Source organism: Octopus bimaculoides, chromosome 19, assembly GCF_001194135.2.
Source record: "Octopus bimaculoides isolate UCB-OBI-ISO-001 chromosome 19, ASM119413v2, whole genome shotgun sequence".
In the NCBI taxonomy this organism is placed as follows: Eukaryota; Metazoa; Mollusca; class Cephalopoda; order Octopoda; family Octopodidae; genus Octopus; species Octopus bimaculoides.
Genome location: NC_068999.1, coordinates 30,158,899 through 30,166,962, shown reverse-complemented (window position 1 = coordinate 30,166,962; position 8,064 = coordinate 30,158,899).

Here is an 8,064-nt window from a genome sequence, read left to right as displayed (position 1 = left end):
TATGTATGCATGCATGTATATATATATATATATATATGCCGGAGTCTCCTTCCATTCACAAATTCTCCGTAGAGCATCTGCTTAGGAATCCTGCTATCCTTCATTCTAATAAGGTGTCCAGTCCAACGTAACCGTTGCTTGTGCACCATTACCTCAATGCTCAAGATATCACCTGTCCTCAGGACCTGTGTGTCTGGAATTTTTGAGGTTCAGCCAACATTGAAAATGTGTCTGAGACATCTCTGATGAAAGTGTTCAAGGACCCTTACCTGACGTTTGTACAGAGTCCATGTCTCACATGATTAGAGGAAGCAGGTTAAGGAGGGGATCGACACTCTTGAGAGAGCACGTATCCAGCATGAAGAACTTAAGAGAGCTGCGCGAAAGCGCACGGCTCGTATAGTGAACGGGAAAAGCTTGGTCTGCAATGCTTGCAGTCATGTATGCTTGTCAAGAGCAGGGCTCATTAGCCACCAACGGAGCCGAAAATGCAAAATATAAGTTAGTCATAGAGCGCCCAATGTTCCTGAAGGTCGGCAATGGTCTTCCTCGGTCACGAGTGGACAGCCATCATATATATATATACATATATAACATATATGTATGTATGCATGTATGTATATATATGCAGTGGCAGACTGAATCTAAAAATATTGGTTGCTAGGAAACAAAGTGGACCCACCCGCAACTACAACGCTATCATTTAATTTTTATAACGAATAAATAAAGTTTTCAAAATATACTTAAAAAGTGCTATTAACATTTTTGTGAAAAATGTATATTTTTCACTAACTACAGTGTACATCTACTGTACATATTACTGGCAGTATACACTAATACCAAATGCAAATACAGAATGTTATAATTGAATTTTTTAAATAAATTTTTGGGTGAATGTATGATATACTGTTATTTTTTAAGTATACTGTTATTTTGAAGATTTTTAACCAAACTAAAAATAAAGTCCAATAAATCTTTAAATCAGTTTTAATATCTTTAATGAAGACTTTTTACTGTCAAAGAGATAGTTAAATCTTCTAATGGAAATCATAGCATTGCAGTCAATATTACATCTTCATACATATAGATTATTTGTTTGCTCTTTGTGGAGGAAATTTCTTTCAAACAACTTGTACACATCATATTGTTTTTTTATTAAACGTATATATGCCAAGAATTTTATCACCACCACTTCGATTGCTCTAGCCCTTCTAAAAATGAGGATAAATTTACATGGTATTGATTTCTTCTACTTTTGATATTTTATTTCCTTCCATTATTTTTTCCTTGCTCTTGACATTACTCTTTTTATAAGGCCATTATAAAATTTTCAAAAGAACATTATGCTTCCAAAATAACAATGTATTATACATGTACCAGTTTTTTTGCTTTTGAAATAATTAGTGGATATTTTTAAATAGTTTACTTGTACTGCAAACTCTACACATTAACAGACACTTCAAAAGCACAAAATTGTATTACATGCAGTCCAGTTTATTAAGAGTAATCATTTGAGTTCACTAGATGATTGTGCAAATCTCTATAGTTGTTTCTGCATCCAATTCATCTAAAAATTCCTTTTCAATGGATTACAACATGTATAGTTTCAAGTTCTCCTCAGACTGCAAAGTTGTCTTTATGATCTTTAGCTTTGAAAATGTCCTCTCACATTGGACTTGGGAACTGATAGTGTGCAGATGACATTATAAAATTCATAAATGTTATCTTATGCTTTGTCATGAAGTTTGTTGGATGCCAGAATTTTTAGTACACACTGGGCAAGTGCTGAAAATTTTACAGTTGTTGCAATTAGAAGCCTATTCTCAACATCATTAAGCAACATCAAAGTTTGAAGCAAAAGGAAATAATTCCAATTTTTCTTGACCTTTGTTGATTTGTGTTAACAATTTGATAATACCTTCCAATGCTTCAACTTCAAGACCCTTCTCTGCAGCAGTTTTAAATTTTGATGGACAACTGTTAGTGTTGTACAAAGTTTGATGCCAGTAACTGGACAATGAAATCCATTTTTAGGTTTAAACACATTTACTTGAAAATCAGAGGAATTTCCCTCATAATTAACAAGCTCATCTGCCATTCTTTTCTCCTTCTATCTCTTAACTGGCAATGGTAGCTTGCAGCACTATTTGTGCTATCAGATAAACATTACTTGGGGTCAGCTTTAGGATGCGGTAATGTTTTAGTCCAGAGGTAGAGAAACCCTCGACCGCGGTCGCAATTGCGTCTGCGAGGCCATTTTATTGCACCCGTATACTCTTTTACTTGTTTCAGTCATTTGATTACGGCCATGTGGGAGCACCGCTTTTAGTCGAGCAAATCGGCTCCAGGACTTATTCTTTGGAAGCCTAGTACTTATTCTATCGGTTTGTACCACCCCCTTGAGAACCAACTACACTTTAGCTGAGAAATCTAAAAATATATTTGTAGTGAAACCTCTCTCTCGGGCATTCAATCATAAATGATAACGAAGCTGCTAACATCTAGCCTTCGGTTGCCTTGGACCCTTCTGTCCATCATCCTGATTGGTTCTTATTTGCGCGGCAATTGTCCCCATGTTCTGCTTGCTAAGGGGTGGATTACGTCCAGTCGTGGCTTCTGATAAAGTCACATGAGAAGGAGTTTTTCTGGGTTTCCGGTGAGCCCTTTTTCGCCTATAAATAAGCCCGATCCAACGACGGCAATCGTCTTCGATTTCAGATCTCTCACAGGTCTGGTCGTTGACCACACATACAGAACACAGCTACAGCTACGTCTTCACCACCTATGTACTGACTACCACAATGTCGTGCGCCAACAACCCCACCACCAGGGACACACCAATATCAACACTCGGTTTTATCTCGACCCTGCTTGAGGGGATTGTTTCCACTCACGAGCAACAGTCAGACCTAACCAGCGGGAATATTCCGTATCAGGTAAACGGTCACAGCATTCGACGCTCAACACACATAGTGTGATACCACAGCTCTGCTACTTGGCCACAACTTCCTGCGTATGAACATTCTATCTCCTTGTGTAACTCTAATACGAACTAGTATTTCTCTATCTCAGTGTTTGAGACTCGTAGTCTATGTTACAGACACTCTTTCTATGTTCTGTGTTTCCTCTCATTCACACGCACACTTGTACTCTCATATATTGTACACATACTATTGCTTATACGACTGTCCGTTACTACACATTGTTGTATACCTTCTCTTGTACACGAAGGCCTGACTTATCTACTGTGTTAATTATATGTCGCATGCACGCGCACACAGACACAAACAGTTTCACTATGTTAATAAACTTACTCTAATTATAAATCATATCGGTTGTCTGTCCTAATCTGTTCTTTTACTGGCACTATTGCTCGTATCTCTCACGACGAGCCTTCTATATATATATATATATATATATATATATCTTTATTTTGTGTTCAACCGTGCGACATGGTAAAAAGGAGCCTTTTCCCTTCTACGTCGCCATCTCCTTTGGTTCGCACGGTCGAAGTATTACATATTGTATGTATCGAAATGATTTTTATATGAAACGAAAGCTGAAGAGTTGTAGAAGATACAGTGTAAAAATCATTCATATCCAAGAACCCCAAGTATTTAAATTTTCCTCCCTATTTCATTCTTCACGGTTTTACGAAAAGAATTTCCGAAATCGACACTCACTCTCTTTCTATCAATCGATAAGCAAAAAATATTTTAAAATCTATAAAAAATTAAAAACAAATTGGCAAAGCTTCATCGAAACAGAAACTACTAATTTGGTGCTTTATGAACAGGATTATAAAAAAATATTACCAACTTTTTTTCCTGAAAAAGCAGTGAAAAAAAACGTTTTTCGAAAGGGGTGTCGCATCTTTGCTATCAGTCGGTGTCAAGAAGGTTAACAGGAGTTACTATCATCTGCCATCGGCTTATCAGTTATCGCCCTTTCCTATCCACTCGCTTGTCAACCCCTGTGTGGACAAGGGGGAGGGAAAAATCAAGTTAAACCTTGCAGCAGAATCAAACATCTTAATTTTTTGCAGGTTTTTTATTTTCTACTATTTTTAAAACACTAAATGCTTACATTACGACTACGAGCCAGCTGGATTTTGTTTTCCCCAGAGAGCGGTAATAACAAAAATTCCGAAAGTGATAATATAAATTTAACCGGTTTACAACTTTGTTAATTTTGTTAAATCCATTTTTCAATACCCTTATCAATATAGCAAGCGGTTATAAAAATCCTATCTAAAAAGTGCTGGTGAACGTGATTTGTTTGACGAAAAATGGAGTAAGCTTTATTTTTTTATTGAAATAGATAACAAGTGCATTTGTCTTATTTGCAACGAACAAATAGCCGTTCATAAAAAATATAATATAGAGAGACATTTTGTGAGTAAGCATAAGACCTATGGAAATTTGAAAGAACCTGAATGTTTTGACAAGACAGCCTCCCTGATAGAAAATCTGACCAAAAGACAAACTTTCTTGAAAGTTAATCAGTTACTCGAGCTAGTTATGCGGTATACGAAAATATTGCTAAAAACCTCAAACTACATAGCGATGGTGAATTTGTGAAAGAATGTATCCTTATTGCTGTTGAGAATATACGGCCAGAAAAACTTAATTTGTTTGGAAATATTAGCTTATCAAGAACTGTTTCTAATCGTATTAACGATATTGCTGATGACATTCAAAATTCTCTAAATCTGATTTAGCAGAATTCGTATTGTATTTATTAGCTATTGATGAGACAACTGGTCTGTTTAACACTGCTCAAAATGGCATTATTTATACATGCAATAACTGCAAAATTCAACATTTGGAAAGAATTTCTTGCCTTGAAATCAATGCATGGACTAACTAAAGGTGAAGATTTTATACCAAATGGTCAACTCAGCCTTGAAAGATTTTGAGTTACCATATGAAAAAAAGAGTGGTCTTGCAACAGATAGCGTGAAAAGGGGTTCGTAGCTCTGATTAAGAATGAATTTAAGAAGCGTCTTTTGGATCCGAAAACTTTAATTCTGTGTCACCGCTTTATTCATACGGAAAGTTTATGTGCAAAATCTCTCAAGATGAGGAATATAATGAAAGTTGTAACTAAGGCCGTTAATTTGATAAAAAGCAAGGAGTTGAATAATAGGGAATTTAAAGAAGTTTTGAAATATCTTGAAGCTGAATATGGGGATTTATTGTACCATTGTGAAGTTAAGTGGTTAAGCCCAAATGCTCAAACGATTTTATGAACTGAAGGAAGAAGTGAGAATTTTTATGGATATTAAAGTTGTTCTTATGGTAGAACTGGAAGATAAAAAGTTTCAAAGTGATTTAGCATTTTTAGTAGATATAACTAGTCGTTTAAATAATTTGAACTTGAAACTACAAGGCTCCAATCAGCTAATAACCATATCAAAAGCTTTGAATCGATGCTTCATTTATTTGTCACAATTGAAAAGAAAGTGCTTCACACGTTTTCCGAAATTGAGCGGACAAAATCTCGAATCAACAAAGGAATATTCTGACGAGTTTGAAAGTGAAAGTCTTTTTGAAGAAATTTGAAAGTAGACTTGAAGAAATACAAGGTAAAATCGAACTACGTGTTTTTAAAACACCTTTTGATATGTGTCCTGAAGAGGCTTCGGGTTCCTTATAATTAGAATTAATTGACTTGCAGTCGGATAACTTAATAAAATCGAAATATAGTAATTTGTCTTTATTGGACTTCTACAAACCCATCAATCCTGAGAAATTCCCTGCTATAATTACAACTTGAATTCTATGAGGTATGAACTTGTACAAAGTTTAAATTGTTTTCACAGGAATTTTTGTTCATTCTTGAGCTAAAACAGTCTCCAGTTCCTGTAGTGATGATGGTGGAGGATATCGACTCCTTACTTGTTTTTCTAAAATGCACCATAAATGTTCAATGATATTGAGATCTGGGGACTGTGGTGGGGAGTGTTTAACTTCACTAGAATGTTCCTCGTGCCATTCAGTAACAACTCTAGCTGTGTGAATTGGTGCATTATCACCCTGAAATATTGCTGTTCCCTCGGAAACCATTGGGCCGGCGGATTTCCAAGACATAGCTCCCCAGAACATCACAGATCCTGCTCCATGTTTAACAGTTGAAAGAAGGCAGTTTGGGTCAAATGCTTCTTTTGGCTGTGTCCCCACATATACTCGGCCGGTTGTCGGAAAAAAGATAAAGGATTGTTCTAAGGACCAATTCTGTAAGTTTTTTATTCCATTCTAAATGCTTTGCAACGTTTGTTTTTGAAAGTAGTGGTTTTCTGATTGCAGCCCTCTCGTGAAATCCGGCTTTGTGCAGCTCCCGGCGAATAGTTTTTGTGAAAACTGGGTTCTCGAGGTGGTCATTAAGTTCTGCAGTCATTTTTGGAGCTGTACTTTTGCGATCCTTTCTAACAATTCGCGTAAGAGTCCGACGGCCCCTATCTGAAAATTTAGGTTTTCTTCTGGAGTTTTGTTTCGACGAGGAGGTTTTTCCCTCTTTCTCATTACTTTCATTACTTTTGAGACAGTACTTCTTGATACACCAAACATTACGGCTGTTTTTGTTACGCTATCGCCTGCCATACGAGCACCAACAATACAACCTCTTTGAAAGTCCGATAGATCTGTCATTTTAATGAATTTTAATTACCTTTTTCTAATGATATCCGAAAAGAAACAGCAATTTTAGCAAAACTTATTAAAGGAACACTAATAATAAATAAATAAAAACATAAAAATAAACAAGCTTTTGATGGTTTTATAGATATTTCAAAATTATGATGCTATGATGCTAGATGTTTCCATTATTTTGTCCAACCCCTTATACACAAATTATGGGGGTTTAGTTCACTAGTAATCAAAACGATTGGATACCCTAGGTAAATGCTGTAACGGATTACTAGGGCTCCAAGATCACTTCTTTCAAACTCCGAGATGGTAGTTATGGAGCTATTGTCGGTTTCCGATATAGCAGATATATAATTGTTAAAGAGGACAACAAACGTTAAGGCAAGACAAACATTTCAAGTCATATACATTATTATTATTCGGGAAAAAATTCAAAGTCTTACAGCTGTTTCTGGAATATCCCAGTGTATGGAATTTTCCGTCATCGGAGACAAGTAGGGAAAATGAGAAGGGTATAGTTTAATGAAATAATGACATAGAAGACAGGAGAGAAGGAATAAGGAGATGAAGAAAGGAAAGAAAAAAAGAAGCATAAATGTTCACAGTTCAAATTTCCGATCTTGTAGAAGTAAGTCCGTGAGTCCTTAGGTGCAATCCTGTGTAAATCCATGTAGGTTAAAGTCTTGATAGTGTATATATCCAGAAATAGACGCGAACATATCAACGTTCAATATCAACGTTCATATCAACGTTCAATGGTAGCGGAGGTAGCTATTAAAGGGTAAAAAGAAAGATATATAAATAGAAAGAGAAGTAGAGAGAGCGAGGGAGGATATTAAGGATTGGCGTTAAGGATAAAATGAGGTGTATAAAAATATAGTGTCTAAGAATATAGTGTACAAAAATAACCAAGAAGATAAATAAATAAATATATAAGGGTAAATAAGGAGAGAGAGAGTGACCCCTTGGTTCACAATTTCTTCCCTAACACCACCTCTCAGCCTGGCTCTTTCCCCTGCTCCTGCCTCTCCAACATCCCATCATATCACTGGCTCCTTTACCTGCACTTCTAGCAACGTCATTTACTGCATCTCCTGCTCTTTCTGCCCTTCTCTGTACATCGGTCAAACGGGACGCCGCTTGGCTGACCAGTTCGTAGAGCACCTCCGAGACATCAGACTCGGCAATGACACCCCCGTCTCGCGCCATTTCTGCTTTACCGGTCATTCAGTACAACAGCTGTCTGTGTTCGGACTGTCTTTGCACAGGGGCCATCCGGACCCCCGCCTTCGCAGTGATCAGGAATTAATCTTCTCTCTTCGCTCCTTTGCATCATATGGGCTCAACTTCTCTCCTTTCCTCTCTTTATCTGACACCTATTTCCTCTTTTCACACCTCTCTTCATTGATACCAACCC